Below are 23,234 nucleotides of genomic sequence, written 5' to 3'. Positions count from 1 at the left end.
GTGTGTGTGTGTGTGTGTGTGTGTGTGTGTGTGTGTGCTTGGGACACATACTAAGGTCTCGTCGATTCGGAATAACAACATGGCAACACAAAGCAAAGGCTCCCCTCCAATGCATACCTCCACAAATATCTAGCTTCCATCACAGTATCACACTTTAATTCCTGATTGAAGAGAATAATGTTGGTGTAAAATAACTTATTATTTAAATAAATTATTTTTAGATTTCAGATTATTGCTCCATGTACACAAATGTCTAATAACATGGAGGACCTTCATGTCACGTCTTATTGTTTCTCGTATCTTGATGAGTATTTGTTCTACATTTACAGACAAACTACACATTGTGTTTTTAAGGCTGCTTCTGATATTCTCACTTTAAATGTTAAAGGAAAAATACTAAATTGGATTAAAAGGGATTTCACATTTTTACCAAAATTATTTTTCTGGCCATGTGGAGAATTCTTCAAAACACCATTTAGTCCTTAAAACTTGCCAACCCTATTTCCAGACAAAGTTGATATTAGGATCAATTAAATTATAGTTAATGACAATATTTTCCATAATTTCTTTCTGCAGTACTTATGATATGTTAACAGGATGGAAAAGCATAACACATGTTTCTGCTACACCAAATTGTGTTAGTTTTCTCAGTCTTTCCTCCAATCTTTGCTTTTTTTCTTGTAAAGTACTTTATCAATTACTTTTTCAGTCTTCTAAAAAGATTTCAAATGAAACAAAGAAAAAAATCACTTTTTGGTTGAAGTAGTGACAACTGATAGATACATGTATCTGGGACGAGGGGTACACATTCCTTTGTTTTAAGGAGTTTCTAGCCAAAAGATTGGGAAACATTGACAGAAAAGGATGCTGTACTTCCTGCACTGGTAGAGAAATTTGGTTAAGTTCAACTGGATATAAATCGTGTGCTGTGGAATCATCCAATATGAACATAATTCTTAGGGAATCTAGGATGAAATGAACAAACGTGAATGATATTAAAGGAGGTGGGGATGCCCTTTGGGAATTTGGACTAATGACCTCAGTGTTTCTAAAATTCTGGCTACGGCCCTGGTTATGCTGAACTAATTGAATAAATGTAAATGCTGTAAACAGGAAGGCTGATATTATTTCACATATCTGTGCACATCGGTGACATAGTATCTGCACAGTTTTACACAGCACACAGTTTGAATACTGTTTGCAGTTTTATGTAGTGTATTTACATACTTTAAGTGGCTGATATTAGAATGCAGTGCAGGCAGGCTGATGTAGATCTTCCCTCAGGAGCAGAGTTACTTTGCTCTTTGTAACAAACTTCTGAATCCACTGCGCACACACTAGGCTTGACTCCAAACAATACCTGAGCATACCTTCTTTTCCCGCTGTCAAGCTCTGCTTTTATTTTGTATATTCTTGGCTTCCCCAGCCCTGAGCGCTTGGCACAAAGCTTCTGTGTGGCCTCATCATCATCCACTGTACTCAAAAATAGAGTGTTGCTCTCGCTTCAGAGAGCAGACTCTTGTTTGCTCTGAGTCCTGACAGCGGAGCAGTGTGGTTGGAAGGTGGCTCAAAGGAGGCAGTACAGACCAAGTGTGTGTGCATGTGGCTGTGTGTTTTTTCAGCCATGATGAGAGCAGGTGCCTGCTGGAATGAATGTGATTCGTTTTCGGGGAGGGAGCACGGAGGCGATCAATTTGGCATGAAACAACCTGTTACATCTCTTCTTCTCTCCTCCTCCTCCTCCTCCTCCTCCTCCCCCCCTCCCTCCCCCCTTCACTTTTTGTGGTGCCACACGTCAAGGGGAGGCAGGAATGCAGGAGAGGGGAAACAACAACAGAGAATGTCCTTCTCCCTGGAGCTATCTGGCAGGGTTGGATTACAAAGTGAACACACACAAATGTGGGGATGCACACACACACACACACACACACACAAACACACACACACACACACACACACACACACACACACCTCTTTGTAGTGAATCTACCTCTTGTCTCACCTTTGCCCATTCCTGGTGGCTGAAATGTAAGAATACACTTGGCTTGGCTCAGGTTGGGGCTTGGCACAACCTCCACCTTTAAAAACTCGGCAAATTGTTAAGCCTTTAAGGAAGCACACAACTTGCTGATAGAAGTGAGATGGATGTATGTGAATAACAATGATCACAGTAATCAGCCAGACAGATACTCAGCAGATGCAGATAAACAGGCAGCTATATAGACAGACAGACAGACAGACACATCGACTCGCAAACATGGAATTGAAAAGACAAGCAAAACCAGGAGAGTGTCTGGTGGCGGCTCCAACTCTGAGATGCCCAAGGAAGCAACACTTTGTCACCCAACACTTTAATTACCTGTGTGTGTGTGTGCTGTGTGGGCCTAAACGTCTGTATTTGTGTACCTGCGTGTGTTGGTGTGTCTGCAGCAGTGCCAGACCTGTTTGGCCAGGTAGGATGACTCTTACTTCTCATCTTCTCAAATTATTCCCCATCTCCTCCCACCACCGCCACCTCCTGCTTCGGGCCCATACCAAGTTTCAGCAGCACACTTTTCAACACGTTTCGGTGTAGCTTACACAGAGATATTTGGCCCTGATTTTCTCTGCAGGATTGTAAACACATCCTCTTCATCTTTTCTTTAAAGCTTATCTTTTCCTGAAACCTGTTTTAATGGTTCGTGTCTCAGAGTGCATGCTTATGGTCCAGCAGTGTGTGGTCATGCATGAATTTACACAAAGCCATAATGTCTTGGTTTTGAAGAAAAGAGTCGTCCACCTTTTGTATTTGCACTCACTGCATTTTACACAATGTTTCAGCCGACACAAATTCAGCAGGTTTCAATCCTTCTTCGTCGGGAATTGGCAACATGTCACAATCACATTCAGAAAGGGACACATCACAATTGCATTCTAGAAGGCAACACATTACAAAAACATTCAACAAAGAACACATCACAATAGCTGTTTCCCAATCTGCATTCTTGTCTGTACTTGTGTTCTTGTGGACTTGTGTTAACATCACCAGTCGCAGCCCAAGTTCTGTTCCAATTCAAAGGTACAGTCAAATATTCTTGCTCTGTCCATTTTACCGAGCACGCATCGGGTGGTGACTTGTGTGGACTTTGGATACCAAAGTATCCCAGAATGCATTTCACACCAAAAAGGGGCAATGGCGTAGGAGAAGACCCACAACTGTAAATTATAATACTGCTGTACTTGTGTCATGGAATGCAGTTTTAAGAGTTTTTTTATGAATGTTTCGATTTCTGAAGACAGAGCTGATATGAAAATTTGCTCCGAGAGTTGAGGTCCCACCCACTAGCAGGACCTAGCGTCATCAAGTCCGCTGCTGTTCCAATTGCAGAATAGCGGACTATGTGCTCCAGGCCCTGGAAGTTTGTACTCCCGAGCCAAACTTGCCAAGTCCGAGCTTCCTAGTACAGAAGTCCGAACTTGGCATACTCAGTATTGAGGAATACCCATTCCAGAAAGGAACATATTATAATCACATTCTCTAGGGAACCCATCTAAATCACATTCTAGAAGGGAACCCATCCCAATCATGTTATAGAAGGAAACATCACAATCACATTCTAGAAGGGAATATATCACACTCTCATTCTAGAGGGGAACCCATCACAATCATGTACTAGAAGGGAATATATCATTCTCACATTCTAGAGGGGAACCCATTACAATCACATTCTAGAAAGAAATATATCACACTCACATTCTGGAGGGGAACCCATCAAAATCACATTCTAGAAAGAAATATATCACACTCACATTCTAGATCGGAACCCATTACAATCACATTCTAGAAGGGAATATATCACACTCTCATTCTAGAGGGGAACTCATCACAATCATGTACTAGAAGGGAATATATCACAATCACATTCTAGATCGGAACCCATTACAATCACATTCTAGAAAGAAATATATCACACTCACATTCTAGATCGGAACCCATTACAATCACATTCTAGAAAGAAATATATCACACTCACATTCTAGATCGGAACCCATTACAATCACATTCTAGAAGAAATATATCACACTCACATTCTAGAGGGGAACCCATCACAATCACATTCTGAAGGGAATATATCACACTCTCATTCTAGAGGAACTCATCACAATCATGTACTAGAAGGGAATATATCCCAATCACATTCTAGATCGGAACCCATTACAATCACATTCTAGAAAGAAATATATCACACACACATTCTAGAGGGGAACCCATTACAATCACATTCTAGAAAGAAATATATCACACTCACATTCTAGAGGGGAACCCATTACAATCACATTCTAGAAAGAAATATATCACACTCACATTCTAGATCGGAACCCATTACAATCACATTCTAGAAAGAAATATCACACTCACATTCTAGATCGGAACCCATTACAATCACATTCTAGAGAGAAATATATCACACTCACATTCTAGAGGGGAACCCATTACAATCACATTCTAGAAAGAAATATATCACACTCACATTCTAGAGGGGAACCCATCACAATCACATTCTAGAAAGAAATATATCACACTCACATTCTAGAGGGGAACCCATTACAATCACATTCTAGAAAGAAATATCACACTCACATTCTAGATCGGAACCCATTACAATCACATTCTAGAAAGAAATATATCACACTCACATTCTAGAGGGGAACCCATTACAATCACATTCTAGAAAGAAATATATCACACCCACATTCTAGATCGGAACCCATTACAATCACATTCTAGAAAGAAATATATCACACTCACATTCTAGAGGGGAACCCATTACAATCACATTCTAGAAAGAAATATATCACACTCACATTCTAGAGGGGAACCCATTACAATCACATTCTAGAAAGAAATATATCACACTCACATTCTAGAGGGGAACCCATCACAATCATGTACTAGAAGGGAATATCACAATCACATTCTAGATCGGAACCCATTACAATCACATTCTAGAAAGAAATATATCACACTCACATTCTAGATCGGAACCTATTACAATCACATTCTAGAGAGAAATATATCACACTCACATTCTAGAGGGGAACCCATCACAAACACATTCTGGAAGGGAATATATCACACTCACATTCTAGAGGGGAACTCATCACAATCATGTACTAGAAGGGAATATATCACAATCACATTCTAGATCGGAACCCATTACAATCACATTCTAGAAAGAAATATATCACACTCACATTCTAGATCGGAACCCATTACAATCACATTCTAGAAGAAATATATCACACTCACATTCTAGATCGGAACCCATTACAATCACATTCTAGAAAGAAATATATCACACTCACATTCTAGAGGGGAACCCATCACAATCACATTCTGGAAGGGAATATATCACACTCTCATTCTAGAGGAGAACTCATCACAATCATGTACTAGAAGGGAATATATCCCAATCACATTCTAGATCGGAACCCATTACAATCACATTCTAGAAAGAAATATATCACACACATTCTAGAGGGGAACCCATTACAATCACATTCTAGAAAGAAATATATCACACTCACATTCTAGAGGGAACCCATTACAATCACATTCTAGAAAGAATATATCACACTCACATTCTAGATCGGAACCCATTACAATCACATTCTAGAAAGAAATATATCACACTCACATTCTAGATCGGAACCCATTACAATCACATTCTAGAAGGGAATATATCACACTCACATTCTAGATCGGAACCCATTACAATCACATTCTAGAAAGAAATATATCACACTCACATTCTAGAGGGGAACCCATTACAATCACATTCTAGAAAGAAATATATCACACCCACATTCTAGATCGGAACCCATTACAATCACATTCTAGAAAGAAATATATCACACTCACATTCTAGAGGGAACCCATTACAATCACATTCTAGAAAGAAATATATCACACTCACATTCTAGAGGGGAACCCATTACAATCACATTCTAGAAAGAAATATATCACACTCACATTCTAGAGGGGAACCCATCACAATCATGTACTAGAAGGGAATATATCACAATCACATTCTAGATCGGAACCCATTACAATCACATTCTAGAAAGAAATATATCACACTCACATTCTAGATCGGAACCCATTACAATCACATTCTAGAAGGGAATATATCACACTCACATTCTAGATCGGAACCCATTACAATCACATTCTAGAAAGAAATATATCACACTCACATTCTAGAGGGGAACCCATTACAATCACATTCTAGAAAGAATATATCACACCCACATTCTAGATCGGAACCCATTACAATCACATTCTAGAAAGAAATATATCACACTCACATTCTAGAGGGGAACCCATTACAATCACATTCTAGAAAGAAATATATCACACTCACATTCTAGAGGGGAACCCATTACAATCACATTCTAGAAAGAAATATATCACACTCACATTCTAGAGGGGAACCCATCACAATCATGTACTAGAAGGGAATATATCACAATCACATTCTAGATCGGAACCCATTACAATCACATTCTAGAAAGAAATATATCACACTCACATTCTAGATCGGAACCTATTACAATCACATTCTAGAGAGAAATATATCACACTCACATTCTAGAGGGGAACCCATCACAAACACATTCTGGAAGGGAATATATCACACTCACATTCTAGAGGGGAACCCATCACAATCATGTACTAGAAGGGAATATATCACAATCACATTCTAGATCGGAACCCATTACAATCACATTCTAGAGAGAAATATATCACACTCACATTCTAGAGGGGAACCCATCACAATCACATTCTAGAAGGAAACATCACAGTCACATTCTAGAAGTGAATATATCACACTCATGATCCTGTAAGGAACTGGTAAAATAGTAAAATGAGTCTACTCCGCTGTAAGTTTGCAGTCTGACTTCCTGGTTCAACTTTGACCAACCAACCAACTACTTGCTATAGTTGTGCACACACAAATGATCACCAACGCTGTGGCTTACTTTTTACCTCAAAGTGTTTTAGATCAATTACCAAGTTGCATTTTGTTTTGTTCACAATGTTGCCACGTTCCCATATCTTCCGGGCAATGACTTTGGTTAGTGGTACAATGTTATAATAATTCTTAGAAACAATGCTCAAATCTACACAACCTATGCTACTTCCCTTTGGTTCTTGCTTAATATTCCACTGGTTTTTCATAACCTTCCGATTCTTAATGCTTGTTTAATTGCTAAATCCATCTTTACACATCAGCAATATGCTTGTTTGTAACTATCTTCTCTTCCCACCTCCAATTGTTCTCTGAAGGTTTTCTCCAACCAACCATCGCTTCCCTCCTAACCCCTCACCTGCACATGCTGACTCAAGGTGTTCACTTACCGTCCTCGCTTTGCTCCCTTCTCCTCTGCCAAGTACCACTGATATGCATAAACACACACCTGCAGCCAACAATAGAGGCTTTATTCAGGGTGGGCACACTACTGATCCTGCCGGCCCTCTATCAAGGACGGTTATCTGGACATGGGTGGCTGCCATGCAAAGGCCACAATGCTGGTAAGAGTTACTTAAAAATACTCCAGTCAGAGCAGCACATGAGGTTTTGCTTTTTCCTTAGGCTTGAACAGTGATCTCATCAGCCAAAACAAGGATATTAAGAGTGTCACAGCTTTGTCATGGTAACTGTAGAGATGGTTTTCCAGCACACTCAAGGGAAAAGAAGGGAAGAGATTGGGTGAAAAAAAGCTGAACTGAGCAGTTTATGATATAACCATCTACCATCATTATATTTTGGATGCTAAAGCCATATTTAACCACATCTAAATCCTGTGCTTTCTCCCTTTCTGTGCTGCACAGCCTCAGACATAACACAACATCTCCACAGCCATGACATCACTGTCAAAATAACATGCTTGTTATGAATATCCCTTGATGTATGTTGCTGCACAGAGGGATGAAAGTGAGCGAATGAAAGAGAGGGAAAAAGCCATCAGATGCGTCTTCACGGGCACCCTTTGGCTTCAAACGCAAACCTCAGGTGCGTGGACAGAAAACAACAGCTGATGACGTCACGGAGGGCACAGGACATTTAACCAAACCTCTTTAGTGACCCAAAGCAACTCTCATGGCACTAAAGGAGAGGAAAACCAACGATGCAGAAGAAGAATGAGGTTTATTGTGAAAGAGAGAGAAAAACAGAGAGACCCAGAGAGCAGGGTTCACGGGGGCCGGTGTGTACACACATCAGGGTGGCAGGCAAGATCAGATGGGATGATGTTTGGGATAGGAGGGAAAGATAAATAAGCCAGGATGGCTGCACAAAGAGAGGCAATGAGGAAATGGGAATGTGGAGATTCCAAAAGGAAAATCTGTGTCTCTCTCTCTCACACACACACACGAGTTCAGACAGAGTGAAGTGGTAAACAGACGTGTGTGTGTGACTGCATGTGTGTGTTTTGTAACCATGGAACATGAGTTTTAGAAGTTTGTTATGGATTTGTTTTTAAAATGACAGGCTTTCACAACAACTCCCTTCCAGTGCTGCATGCCAGTAGAATCTTAGTCTGCTGCATCGGAGTAAAACATATGGTAACAGCAACATAAATGGCCATACTGTATATTTCTTAGTAAGCTTTCTTTCACAGGAATGCATGGTTGAATCTTACAGTAAAGTCAACTATTAACAGAATCTGATGTTATCCCATGGCGTATATGTCGTTGAACTGTTTTTGTGATGGAGGACTGTATGCTTATGTTCTTTACCATTTTCCTCAACCATCATTAAGTTCATCCATTTACAATAAATCCCAGAATGTCTTGTTACATGCCCTGAGATTGGGATGTTGAGTGTTTGCAGAGCAGTATTGGTAATGATAGCATGGCAAGAGAAAATGTCTGTGGAGATTTCTTATGTTCACTGAATGCAAAGTGATGGGTCTTCTAAAAAGTCCCTTTGCTTTCATTCAGAAGGGCTGACCAAACCAAACATTTACCATTGATGACGTTTACATTTTCATTGTAGCTTTGGAAATATCCCAATTTGACAACCAATGGACCAGTAATGTAAGATTTTTATATGATAAAATATGATGATTTGAAACATTCTAAACTCGAGGTTTATTTACTGGCCTTTGTACGCAGCTTGCAACCGTATCTCAAGAGGCCTTGTCGCGTGAATGGAACAAAATGTATTATTTAAGTTAAAACCTATTGTTAACCAGAAAGTAATTTAAAATAAGATAAAATAAGCTGCAATAATAAAGGATTTTAAAACTAGTTTTACTTTACCGCTCAACAATATGGTATTTCAAGATTATGTTATAATGCGGTTCAAACCCAATTTAAATTCTCACCAACCGGCGGAAGTGCAAAAACTGCAGTTTATTGAATGGTCACTTGAGGCTGGCTCCAAAAGTCAGGTTGCATAGGCCAACATGTTAAAATGACCAACTTTACAGCAAATGTGTTTACAGCCTTGTACAAAAAAATGCGTTTGGTCTCTAAAACTAATTTTCCCCTTCAAGACAACTGTGCAGGGGTGAATGTATAACTTTTCCTATGGCTTAAAGTAATGCATAGTTAAGGACGTGGCTGCTTTGAGTTACAGATGGTTACCCTCTCAGGTGGCTAGCAGCTAGGTGATTCAGCAACCAGGCTTCATTCGGCCCGCCTCAACTCCACCTCTTTGCTCATGTTCTGATTAGCCAGAATCAGGCACTGCCAAAGTGGTGACGCCTGCCACAGTGAGCTTCACAATGGCTCTTATTTTATACAGTGTAGTTTTCACCTGTGCACAGCTGGCCAGTCATGTGTTAATGTGGGATTGTTGCCGGTATCAGAAAGTCACAGAAATTGTCAAACACAGTGTCCCTTAAGTCACCATCAGAAAGTATGTGCCTGGATGGTCTTTGATGCCATGAGATATGGCTGAAAACTACTGAAAATTTAAAACTAAGGTTGACTTAGGAATATTTTATGTTATTTACTTTATTATTTATATATATATATATATATATATATATATATATTTATAATTTATTAGTTGATGTGTTCCCAATGTCAATAATGAACCATGCTCATCACCAATATGTTTTGTTATGTGTGAGTTTTCTTTATGATCTGATATCTTAGTTCCACACACAAACATCTTACTGATACGTTGTGATCAACATTACCCTGCAACCTACACCTTTGCATAACGGACATTTTGAAAATTAACATCACTGGCAATCTAAACCACATATTTATGCCCTTCTTTGTTTGGAAAAAATGTAAACTAGAACCTGCAGAAACCTTTTTCCTTAAGCTGGGAGCCAGAGAGTATAGAGAGGGCATTGGCACCACACAATGGCCGTAAAAATCCAAGGTATCCCAAACAAACTTCATCAATCATTCCCCTGCTGGCCTGTCCTCCCCTCTGATCTCTCTCCTCTTTCATCCTCCTCTGGTAAGGCCCCCTTTTCCTCTTTCTCTGTTGTCCCCATTCTTGCTCCTTTTCGTCTCTAGGCAACAAGGCAATGGAGGTCTGAGCAGAGAGAGAGAGAGACAGAGAGCGGCAGACAGAGAGATAGTGAGCTGCTTATGAAACTTTGGAGACAGCTATGCTAGGAATGCTGGTGCCTGCTGTGAGGACAACAAAGTGAGGAGGACCTCCATAGGAGCGCAGCGTGGGCAAGCAGCACGTCGGTGTGAGGGAACCAAGCCCACATTTCAACTCTGCCCGCCGGCTTCTCATGCAAAGCAGTTCAAAGTTGAATTTCAAAGGTACATGTTTGTCACTGTGCGAGGCTCCTTGAGATACTACGTGACAACAGGTCTGAAACTCCTGAGAAAAAAATGAAATGTGTACTGATTATCCAGCTTTATAAGAACGCACCTGACATATTTGTTTACCATCCAAATTCATGCAGTAAGATAAGCATATTTACTGCAGATAACGTGCTGCTTATAACTGAAACTTACCATGACCTCTTCTGACATAGTTTTTTTGTAACAAAGAATAGCCGGGTATGCAAAGAAAAGGTAGAGATTTTACTGCATAAAAAGAGAGACTGAAGAAGTCTTGGCTTTCTTTTTTCTTGTTCAGTTCTTTCACTGTACCTCTCTCACGGTCTCTCCTAGTCAGTGTTTTATTCAGCAGAAACAGAGATGCCACATCACAGGGAGACTGGAGAGAAGAAAAGAGAAGAGAAGAGAAGAGAAGAGTTTAAAAGTGTAGTGTAGGAGAGAGCTTGAGAGAGTGTGTGATGTGGCTGAGTAAAAGTACACAGATGACAGAGAATACTTTAGACACAGTTATATAAAAGAACATTATTTAGTGGTTATTTTGTGTGTGTGTGTGTGTGTGTGTGTGTGTGGGCAGCCCATCTGCCTGGTGGAGTGCAGGGGCCCTGTGGCCCTCACAGTCAAAGACCAATGTGATTTAGTTGTGCGGGTCAAAGGTCAAGAGCCCCAAGTCTCCATCTGCGCCTAAAGAAAAGGCCATCAGGAAGGGATTAGGCTGGAGTCAATGGTCCTGGTGACATGTCTGCCACCAGTTTACTTCACACACACACAAATAAATACAAAAATTGTACTTTTTTTATAAACCTTTCACAGATTAACCAAGAGAAAATCTGTGTTTACACTAGTGTTAGCATTAGCATTAGATTATTTTTAATATTTGTATTATTTTAAGCATTTGTTACTGGTGTTTTACTCTAAATTAGAAACCCAATTATTGTTAAAATTAGCTTTATAGTCTTCACATGATATAATATATGATATAGGATATAGGATATGAGTTTTATCTTTGGAGTTTGTGTCAGAATTAGTTTAATAAACTTTTTATAATGAAAGCAAAATAAAATGTTTAAGTCCTAATGAAATGTATTGATTTAACATCTTTAAAGAAAATAGTATTGTGAAATCTAACATTCAGCGGGGTCAACTGGCAGGGCATGCTAGAAAAGCCAGGTAGCGATGAAGCTTGCTCGGCTGCCCTCATTAGTCACCTGAAAGTCACCATGGCTTGCAGGTTGTAGCAGTATGTTAAGACACTTCCATAAACTGTAATTGGTGTTTACTGTGGATAGTTTGGGTTGTAATCTGACTGTTCACCTTTGTTTTCTTTTCCAAACAAATTTTACAAGCTTGGAGGTTTGTTTGAAACCTAAATGCTCGCCTGACTGCTCATGTTTGTTGCCCAAGACCTCAGCGATTACTTTAATGAGTACAATCTCACCATAACCAAGCCACAAAAAGAAAACCAATCTTATAAAAACACATAGTTTAGTTTTGTATGTACAGTATGAGTACTAACAGTAGTATTAGTGGTTCCATATTTGCATTAGCAGACTGTAAGTCATATTTCCCAGTTGTCTTTAGCTCTGAGTCCTGAGAATTCAACAGTAAATTCTTTTAACTTGTACAGAGCTCATTTAATTTCAGAAGACAGCAGTAGAAACCTGAGGAAAGTGCTATTTATGAAGAGCTGTTTGACTGACAGACAGGCCTGCGATGGCTGAAGACAAGTGTGTTTGATGAAACATGGCAAGAGCCAAATCCCAGTCAACCCTCCTATTCAACCTACTGAAGGACGACTGTGTTGTTGAAAAGTTCCCCAAAGTGGCTCAGAAGAAGAGCCTGTTTTTCCACAGGTGAAGGGAAAACTGGCGAGCCGGGGGAATAATGTTTATGTATTAGATTTCAAACACTTCCTTCCTGTGAGGAAATCCAGATGTAAAGGTGTGTTCTTCTGCCTCAAGGATCTGACAGATTTCTTCTTCCTTTTCTGCTTTTTTTCCTGTTCAGTCTTCTTCTTGGTGTCGCAATGGCGAAGTGATGGAGTTTGGGTCTCCATCATCTCAACAACACACAGAGGATGTTTGAGCTGAATATGCATACAGGTCGCTACCGAATGTGCTGCTTGGCATTCTTTAAAAATTTGTGTGTTTGCAAAGTGTGTTTGCTCACAGCCTCAGACACCTTTAAGTTTGTGCGGTGGAATATAAAAAAATACCTGCCATTAAAGGCAATATCAGTTAAAGGCTCTCCCTATAAACAAACCAATTTCTGGGCCATTTAAGTGCCTTTCAAGAAAATCGCCTGCTCTATGATGACGACAGAACTTTAATCTTCAAACAAACCTTATCCGGCTCTAGTGGGTTTTTCTCACTGCTCTTATCTTCCTGTGAGCGTTGTCGGCAGAGTGAATTTCTATATATTCTTACTTTCTTTGTCAGCATATATAAACAAACCCAAGGCCTTCACAAATACGCACCTCCCTGTCTCCAAAAGTTTGATAAAGTCCTTTTCTTCCTTTCTCTGCTACTCCGAGAACGGGTTGTTAGCTCTTTGAGCCGGCTATCAGAAAATCCGGGGAAATTACGCTGAGCGCAGCAGCCATACAGCAAAGGGTGATTACAAATTCAAATGGATGCTTTTACATCAATGGAAGGCTTTGAAGACTTCTTAATGAGGAGATAGCCAGAGTTAAACATTTGTGGAAGTGCCATCTTCGAAAGAGAAAAGAGGGGCGAGAGGAGAGAAAGAGGGGGAGACGGAAAAGGGTTTTTGATCCTGGCAGATATCTGCAGGGCAGTGGTGAGCAACTGTCTATCGCGGACTGGTGGTTGTCTTTTGAGAGCTCGCTGTTCAAGGCTCTGTTTGGAGATCCAGGGTTAGCTGGGGCTCTGTGAACAAACTTGCACCAGGACAGCAGCCCCGCTGCTGCGTGCAGATCAATGTCTGTCAGGTTTGAAAGACTGGCATGTGTGATGAAAGCAGGATTGAGATACAAAGAGGGAGAACGCAAGCACAAGAGGGCTGCAAAGAATCGAATATACCAAATACTGAAAATGAAATAAGAGAAGCAGACGGGGCAAGAGCAGAAGAAAAGGCAAAGAAAAAGACGTTGAAGAGAAGGAGTAGACACTAAAAAAAGTGAGGGGTCTTCTGCAAAAAAAAGGGGATGTTAAAAATAAAGGAGGGGGCAATGAAAGAGAGATCTAAGCAGGGAAAGAAAGGGTGGAAAAAGAGCAAAGCAAAGGATAAACAAACACAGGGAGGGAGAGGGAGACGGAAGTGCTGTTCCTCCATCTCAGCAAAGCAGCGGGAGTCTAGTAAAGCTTTGAACTTGGCCCCCATTAGAGGCCTGATGACGGTTTGAAGTGAACGGTTGAAACGAGCCGGAGCATTTTAGATGTTAATTTGTTTTTGTTGCGTGTGTGCGCGTGTGTGTGTGTATTTTCTCATCCTTTTCAGGGCCTCCGAATTGCTCATAGTCACACCCAATTTAACACAGCAGGATAAAATGCTTCCTTTAGCTTTATTGTTCTCTGCTCTTTTCCTTTTGTCTCATTTTCTCTTTTACCTTCTTTTTTTGTTTTGCGCAGAAAAAGGATTTGTAGTTGTTAAAGCAGAACTTCAAGTTGAATTCAGCTGTTTTATGGAAAGCAAAAAATGAATCTGTGGAGATGTTATCTTCACAAGGCACTGTCGTGATTTGATTTGATCTTTTTCTCTTGTTTTCTCAGTCATCACTTTTGTGATGCCCTGATGGAGAGATACATCTTTCATGTGTGAAAGTAGTTGACGGCGTTTTAATACTATAACTCATTGCACAAACATCATCACGTCATTGTGCTCACGTTCTTCTGTTAACCATCTATTGCCACTAGTTACTTGTGTGACGCTCTGAGAAGTTTGTAATTTGAAGATGGTAATGATATGAAAGTGTTTTGTGAAAGATGAATCTCTGGAATAATGATGCTTTTTGGTGGTGTGACTTTCACTCTCAGATTGAGCACAGTGACTATGTGTGTGTGTGTGTGTGTGTGTGTGTGTGTGTGGGTTGGGGAAAGGATGGCTGAGATGGAGCCAGGTCAGTTGACTTTTTTATGGCCTATTTGACCTCTGACCTCTGGCCGTATATCCCATCAGGTCTGCGGCGGTCGGTCAGATCAGAGAGCCAGTCTGGCACCACCACCTCCAGGTTGACTCCCAGCCTTTGTCCCCACGCTTACCCAGCCAGGATGACAGGTTCTGGGGGACACGGTGGGGGCAGGGTTTGGAGGGGGGGTCTGGTTGTGTGTCTGGATGGGTCTGGTGTGTAAACACTGAGCGTCTGTGATCTGGTGACACATGAAAGGGGTCTGGCTGTGGGGTTGCCGGCCCATCGTCTATATGTCGACATCCCCCACCCACCCACACACACACACACATGCATACACTGACACCAGATTTATGTATTTATGCATTGCAGCGGCACAACTCAAAGGGATATGGCTGGAGGGGGTTAGGGGAGAGTAGAAGGGGAGTGAGACTGGTCTGCAGACAGACTGATGGGGTGCTGGGGGGGGGGGGGGGGGTTGTAGGGTCTATAGGTGACAGGAGAGATTGAAGGGCAGGAGGGAGAGGAGGGTAAGGGGTGGGAGACATCTGGAGAGCGATGATGCTGATTCATAAGTTACTGAATGAATTCGTCCAGAAGTGAAGGGTTCCACACATAAAGCCTGAACTAAAACATTTCTTTCAAAAACGAGTCAGATTAAGTGAAATGTCCTCATCATAAAGTCATGAGGGTTTTTCATTTGGCACCGAAGCTGTTTTGCTCTCTTAAGCTAGACTTATGGTGCTTAACTCTTAATATGTGGAGCAGAGCAGATCATGAGCAAAATCACGGTGTGTGTATAACAGTGTATTAGATCATCATCTTGTATGTAGCAGCAGACAGCCCTTACCATTAGATGCGACCCATTATTTATTTCTGTACTTTTAATTACACATCACATCTTAAAATGTTTTAAATACAAAATGGTGTCTGAGTGGCTGTTTTAAAAGAAACCTTTGTTACTGTAGTTCAATTTAAACAACACTGTGTAGTACTCAGTGCTCAACACTAGAGGGTGGAGTTATGTGCCTCCACAAAAGACCTGATTCCACTGAATATACTGATTATACATTGTTTAAATGGGTAGAAAAAAACTAAACAAAAACTCATTCATTTTATTTATATTATAAACCTAAACTGTTTCTAGTTGTACCGGATTATTATTCGCTTGTCAATCCCCTGTAAAGGACATAAAATTGTACTAACCTGCATGAAATAAAGTATTATTGAATTGACTGTGTCAGCCACAAGGTGTGACTTTGCAGATGATCTGTATGATCGGTTAAATGAAAGAGATTTTTGGGGGGATGTGTCCTTTGTATTCTAGTGAGCTCACATAAACAGTTGTATTTTGATTATGAAGAGCTGATGTGCCAGACACGTTGCCATTTTTGAGTTTCTTTTTATTTTATGAGATCTCATATTAAGAAATTAGAGCAATAACAACAGCGAGGAGAGAGTTTCTTGAGAGGAGAAACCTCAGAGTGAATTGCATAGTAGTTCATTAAAGGCTTCTGTCAAGGTTGCTTCTGTTGGTGGTATTTTGACATTCACTTTGTTATTTCTTAATATATCGATAAAAACAAAAACAACACAAACAATGGGTCCAGATGTTGGTTCGATGTCTCCTTTAACACCGGAATGAAAACATAATAGGAGTTCAGTCTTGGTCTCCCAGTGTTCAAGATGATGTTCCAGAGGTACACACAGCACTATATCTAGTCCATTTCCTTTTTTCTAAATGCAGAGCTTTAGCACTCAAATTGAGTGAATTATGTCCCAAAAATGATCACGTAAAAAAGGCTCTTTTTTGGGGTTCATTTTCCCAGTGTGGATTTATAGTTTAAGTTCCTTCAATCTTTTTCAGCTTTCAAACATAGTCTTCACTCAGGTAACAGTGAAAAGATTATCTTAATATGATTTCAGCAATTATTCCCAGCTAAACTGATATAATTGAGTGATCTCCTTGTGGTCCACATAACCACGGCTTTAATGTCAGACACTGTGGTTTTAACTTAACTGAAGCTTCAGTCATATCATATTTTGTTTGCCCAAAATCACAGATGGTATTTTCATCATAAAAATACAAGAATCATTTCAGCCCCCAGAACAGTCTTTTACTCTTTTCTTGACAGGCGAGCAGCTAAGCCTTCAAGAGTAGAGAGAGAGGGAGAGAAAATGAGAGAAATAAAGGGGGGATGTCTGGGTAACTTCAATAGCCTCTCTGTGTCCATCTAATATGGAGGGCTAGCATGCTGGGAGTTGGCCCTTTCCATTCAGACAGACCCCAAACTCATAAAGACCTCTTCTGTGGCCCCCAACCTGAAACCCACCCACCAAAGCCCTCGCTGGTATAGGCCCCTTCCATGGGAACTTGCAATCTGCAACGTAATCCCACTTTGGCCCCTGGAGAAGCCTTTCCAAACAAACCATGTGAGTCCTAATACCCAGGGCTTCACAAGTGGCTCCTGGCTAGGCCTGAGCTCCACCACCACCAACAACTTGGCCCTCCTTCTTCTTTTTTTCTCATTCCCTCGCTTTTCTTCTTTCCACGGATAGACGACAAAAGAAAGGGATCTCCTTCTAATTGCTTCGGAGATTGAAAAGCTGAGAGGGGTGGTGGGCGGCTACAGGGGGAATTGAGGCCGAGGCTCTGGAGGCAGCGGGGTACTGTCAGTCTGGCTTTGCCCGCCCTGGGTGTGCAGGAGCTGGGATAAAGGAGCTGGCAGGACAGCCTCTGCTGCAGATCTGGGCTGAGTGGATCAGAGTGAAGGCGTGAGACTCCCAGGGCCCAGCTTTACAACTCCGGCCAAACGGCGGACTGTGAGAATGTGGAGGAGCTGAAGTAACTCTGCTGGAGGCCCTCTTCACTCATGGGAAAGGACGTCTGGTCTTCACAACTGGGATTCAGAAACCATAGGCTGCTGAGAACAACGTGTTCAAGCCAAGAAGGAGTATCTGACAGAGGGAAGGCAGAAACACAGTGTATTGGTAGCAATCCAAACCTTCTGCCCTGTATGAAAAGCCCAGCCACCACTGATCAGTGTGGTGGTAGATGATGAAGTGTGTGAACACACAGTTGGGGTGGTCCGTGACCTTTGGATCAGTTGCTGTGACATGCAGAGTTGCTGATAACACTCACACACACAGACAGAGACATACACACACAGACACACACCTTGACCTCTGCAGTAAGCCATGCCACAAGTCCACGCCTCTTTCTCTCGCTCTGCCATCACCCAGCAGCAGCAGCTCCTTTGAAGCTCAGTGGAGGAGTTTTGCTCAGCTGTTTATCATTGTGAAGCGTGAATGGGACAAAAAAGGGAAAAAGGAAAGAAGCTGCTTGGGTGATGATGAAAATCAAGATTACAGTATACAAATCTCTGCCTTTCAATAACAGCCACACACAAAAAAAAGATTTGAAAGCAAAATTTGAGTAAAAATAAGATTGAGGTCAGAGCACTTAACACGTCATGTTTGAGTTCAAAGACTGAATAGAAAAGGGCCCGCTCCTCTGTATGTGAAGTGACATGAGATCCAACGGATTTTGGACCTTACTAGCTCCCAAAAGTTCCCTCAGTCTCCCCTCCCTGACCTCCTTTCATCCCTCCATCCCTTACGCCTTTCTTCTTTTTAATACAAATCAGCCACTCAATGCCATGCACATGTTTTAGTGTTATTTGAACTCTGGCAGAGAACTTCAAACAGCTTTCAAAGTGAACAGAGTTTTTTCCCCTCTTGCTCTCTATCTTTTTCTATTTTTAAAAAAAAGAACACAGCCGCGCTTCCAAGTACACCTGATCAGAAGGTCGAGAGATGGGGATTATGATATGCAAATGAGGCTTTGTTATCAGCGTTGACATTCGTTATAAAGCTTAACAGAGGAGAGGTAAGATGAAGAGGTGGCAACACACCCCCCTCTACCCCTTTTAGCATAACCTCCCCTCTCAAACACATTGGCCTACCTAAGCCCCTTTTTTTCTCATTTAGATCAAAAGGTTACACACAACAAAGAAAGGCCTGTGTGGAAAAGAAAAAGCACCCTGTACACACTTCTGTGCACTTTTACACAGTCAAGACTATTGATTGGTCAGATGCCCCAAAGGTGTGTGCACATCTGTGAAGTATGTGTGTGTGTGTGTGTGTGTGTGTGTGTGTTGATGTCAGGATTCGACCATGTCCTGATGAGGTTGTCATCTCTTATGCTGTTTAAGCATAATGGAGGTCTATGCAATTACCAAACGCCGTTGAAAGGCTTTCATATCTCTCCCCCGCTGTGACACGATAAGGACAAGGACACACAAGTGCACACACACACACACACACACACACACACACACACACACACACACACACACACACACACACAGGGGATTGAGTCCTTTCAAATACAAAAGAAACATGAATATTGTTGCCCCCCCTGTTCAATCTGCATACTGTTCAGTTCAAAGGAGTCCAAGCGAGGTGGCGGCCTGTGCTACTTTTCCAGCTATTAGCCTGGCCCACCATCTGCAGTGATCTAGCGAGGAGTGGCTTTTATGAACTTCATAAATGCATGATTATTAGAGCGTCAGAGTGGAGATGAGCTGTCTGGCCTTTGAGTTTAGCAGCAGGGGTCCCGAGTGCTTTGATGTGAATCATACAGTTAAATAACTTTTGAGAGGTAGAGGGAGCTACTGAAACCTTACAAAAGGCCAAGCCCCAGTTTTTTTTTTCCTCTTTTTTTTGACACCATGTCAACGAAAACAACACTCATTATGTAGACATCCTCAGGTACATTGTGAAACTGCACTCCATATTCCTGCCAATAAGCAACATTTTGTCTTCATCAAATTGCAGACTGGCTGTCTTCTAAAAATTGTATCAAAACATCACTTTCTCTCTCATAGGAAAAAAAAGTCAACTTAGCAGGTGTCCTGGATGTTTCAGTCATATCACAACGCCTTCATCTGTGGATGGGATTTTCCCAATTGTCATAGAATTGTTAATAGTTCAGAGTCCTCTAAAGACTTCTCATCCGTGTCATCTTGAAAGCTGAGGTTCACTCTTGACCTTGGAGACAGCATTTACGAAAACAATCTCCCCACAAGATCCATTTAGTAGCTGTTCTGGAGTGTTTGATCATAGGACATGATCTTCATCAACAGATGGAGTTTGCCCAGTTGTCATAAAGTTGAAAGAAAAATCTCTGAGGTCAAGAATGACCTTTGAAACTCAATATAATAAGTTGCCTAAATAATGCATGGTTCAGTCTAATTTGCTCTTTGGTAATTCATTTTCTCCATCCATGCTGAAGGCACAGACTTCAGCTTTTTGTAATGTCACCCTCCTTGTAGTGGATGAAAGAAGGTTTTGATTACAGCCTTTTGAAATTTTGAGAACACACAGGGCACCCCAGTAGCTTTGGGGTTAAGACACTATCAATGAACTCTGACGACCCTAGTTTAAGTTTGTTTCATCTGTCCCTCCCTCATCTCTCTTCTACGGTCTGTAATAAAAGATAAAAATTTCCCCAAATGACTTTTAAAATGAGGACACAAAAAATGAAAGACAACTGTTTGTCAACATACCATGTTATACCCACCAGACATTTTTGCGTGTATGTGGCTATTTTGGCTTCATTAGTGAATACTGGGTAAGAATATGTGTGGCTAGTTTAATTTTGTTGGGATTGTGGCCTTTTCACCACAAGGTAAAGCAAGTGTGAAAGTCTTTGCTCACAGCAGGGACAGTGGTGGGAAGATGCGGGACTTCAGGAGAGCATCCTGCTTACATCCTGAAGCATCAGTGGATGATCAACACCCAGCTCAGACACAGGCAACAGATTGGGAAAGCTTCCTTTCTTTAGGGATTCAAGGGTTAATTGTCTTTTGACCCCCTTTATCCTTTAACTGCAGAAAAAGATATTCACTCTCCCTTTCTTTGGTTTATCAATCACATCTAAGACGTTAACAAAACAACTGACCTTAAGTGCTCACTGTGGCCTGAAGGTGGTGCTGCTAATCCACATATCAGTTACCAATGTTCTCCCCAAAATGAGCAGGACCCTCCAGTAGAAAACCACTGGGAAACTCCAGATTTAGTAAAATTACATTAGATATATTCAGGTGCGTTGCAGTGAATCATACTGCTTGTTTATATAGATTTGGATATGGTTCACTTTGCTGCTTTAAATGAGATACATTATTTAACAAACTACCATAAACACAACTTTGATGCATCTAAAATGACACATAATTTATGAATGGAATAGTTGTATTTTAATTCCTTTAAAACTTTAAAGGTGTGTGTATACCTGTCTTGTATTAATGACATCTAGTATTTTGTAAACAGCGGTAATACTGCTCAAATGAAGGGTTTTCATAGGTTTAACACCTTCACTGGAAGAAGAAACTGATGATTTAAGGAGAAATGTACCTTTTGTGATAACATAAAAGCTTTATAATAGCACATTGTATACCACGGAAGATTAAGAAAAAAGAAAGAAAGAAAGAAAAGGTTATTATTAAGCATTATTCCTGTCTGCAAATATATGAGATTTACTGTGGGCCCATCTGTTGCTGATGCATCAGTGTCCACTAGATGGATCCCTACACCGCTTCGACGGGAGCTCTGCTCTCACGTTGCTGCTGAGAATCATCTCAGATGCGTCGATCAACATTTGTGGATCGAACAGAAGATCTGTAGGCCTAAATATTTTTACAGGTGATGTCAGGTGAGAGAGGAAGGGCTGCCCAGACTGACACCTCTCTGTGCTCTCAGTGGAGACTCACGTGGACACTTTCCCCTGACGTAATTGCCTCAGCCCGGTAGGTGGCGACCTGCCCAAGCGAATATAATCAGATTAAACCAGCCGATATTCGGATGGACCTGCCGGCTACCAGACATACTGTGCACCTGGTGGATCTAATCCATGTGTAGGTTGTGTCTGCAGCTTTTATTGTATAGTTCTATCTAGACAAAGATAAGAATTAGTCATTATTTTTGAGCTATTGTGTTTTCACCTGCTGATCACTTGTCTTGATGTAGCCTTTATTAAAGGCAGACAGGGTGCCGATCGTGGAGGAGAATCCGCGTCTTGCATACTGCAACGCCGTGACGCAACTCTCACTTTCCTGCTGCAACACAATAAAATATGAATCGCCGAAGCGGCGACGATGGGACGCTTCTTCTTTGTGAGTAAATATCGTTTAAATGGTGAGAGGTGGGGGTGTGGCGCTGACCATCTCCCATTCACCAAAACAATACACGCCCAGAGAGCTCGCACATTTGTGGCGTAAAAAAGGAAAGAAGCCGCGCCGGGTTCCAGGTTTGATCACTGTGGAGCTATCTGCTGTGAACTGCCTGGGTGCACAGGCCAGCCAGCAAGCCCCTCGCCTGCTCCGTCCCTCCGCAGGCTCCAAATAAAAAGCGATCCACGCAGGGATCCTCATCGCATTACACAGATTCAAAGCGCTGGATGCAGAGCGAGACCAAGTGGCCTGCACATTAAGATGCGATAACTACGGTAAGATTAAAGATGCCTTAGCTTTTTTGTGTGTCGGTGTGCTTTGGCAATCAGCTGTTGGGTCCATGGATGTGTTACAGCCCTCAGACATAAACCGGCGCAGAGCTAGAGACAAGATGTGAGGAGGACAAAGGGGCGGATGGAGCCAGAGGAGACGTAGCTATATGTTTTTTGTTTTAGATTATTAGTGTTAATGGAAAAGAAAAGCACCACCAGCAGAAATGTTCCTTTCCCTTTATAGCAAATAAAGCTGCCAGGACAGTACAGCCCAGGATATTGTGGTGTACCTCCCTGTTAAAGCACATTTGGATCGTGTTGTCTATTACAGCTGTGTAGGCTGATGATTTATTCTAGGAAGTGGCAGTGTCTGATGCATCTGTGGCTCATTATCCATGTAGCCTGGTGTGAACTGTACATCAGCTACTGGATTCTCTCCTCTCTTCTTGGTTCTCCTTATAGCAGGCCACAGCATAGATTACTCAGACTTTCATCTCCTTGTCACCTAATTACACCAAAATCCCCTTTTTATTCCAGGGATAGATCACTGTGTGCCTGTGTGACATTGCTTATCAGATCATTTAGAGGGGGTTTCTGCTCTGTGTCCTCATGTGAACTGGTTCCTTAACGGAGCTGTAACGCAGCTTTTAATACAGAGTGTGAAAAAAGTGATTATTCTGTAGAGGTAACTGTAAGATGTTGCATGACAGCGTTAAGCTTTTATCACTGTTAAAAACCTTACCACTCGCCCACCCTTATGCCCCACTCACACCTGAAGTTGTGGCTGTGAAAAACATCAAGTTTCATGCATGACACAAGTTCACAACATCAGTATAAGA

At 41.4% G+C, this 23,234-nt stretch overlaps 1 protein-coding gene across 1 annotated transcript in view; it reads left to right on the top strand.

Annotated features, from left to right (window-relative positions):
- The first annotated feature begins 21,620 nt into the window (after positions 1-21,620).
- tex2 (testis expressed 2) overlaps positions 21,621-23,234 on the top strand; it is a 31,102-nt gene continuing 29,488 nt past the window's right edge. The window contains exon 1 of the mRNA XM_038700048.1: positions 21,621-22,398. The gene's annotated coding sequence lies outside the window, so the exon portion shown is untranslated. The remainder of the gene's footprint in view (positions 22,399-23,234) is intronic.

Source organism: Micropterus salmoides, unplaced genomic scaffold (assembly GCF_014851395.1).
Source record: "Micropterus salmoides isolate LMB-PRFRI ecotype aquatic unplaced genomic scaffold, ASM1485139v1 Ms_hic_scaffold_10, whole genome shotgun sequence".
Taxonomy (NCBI): Eukaryota; Metazoa; Chordata; class Actinopteri; order Centrarchiformes; family Centrarchidae; genus Micropterus; species Micropterus salmoides.
This window is presented reverse-complemented; position numbering and strand designations above follow the sequence as displayed.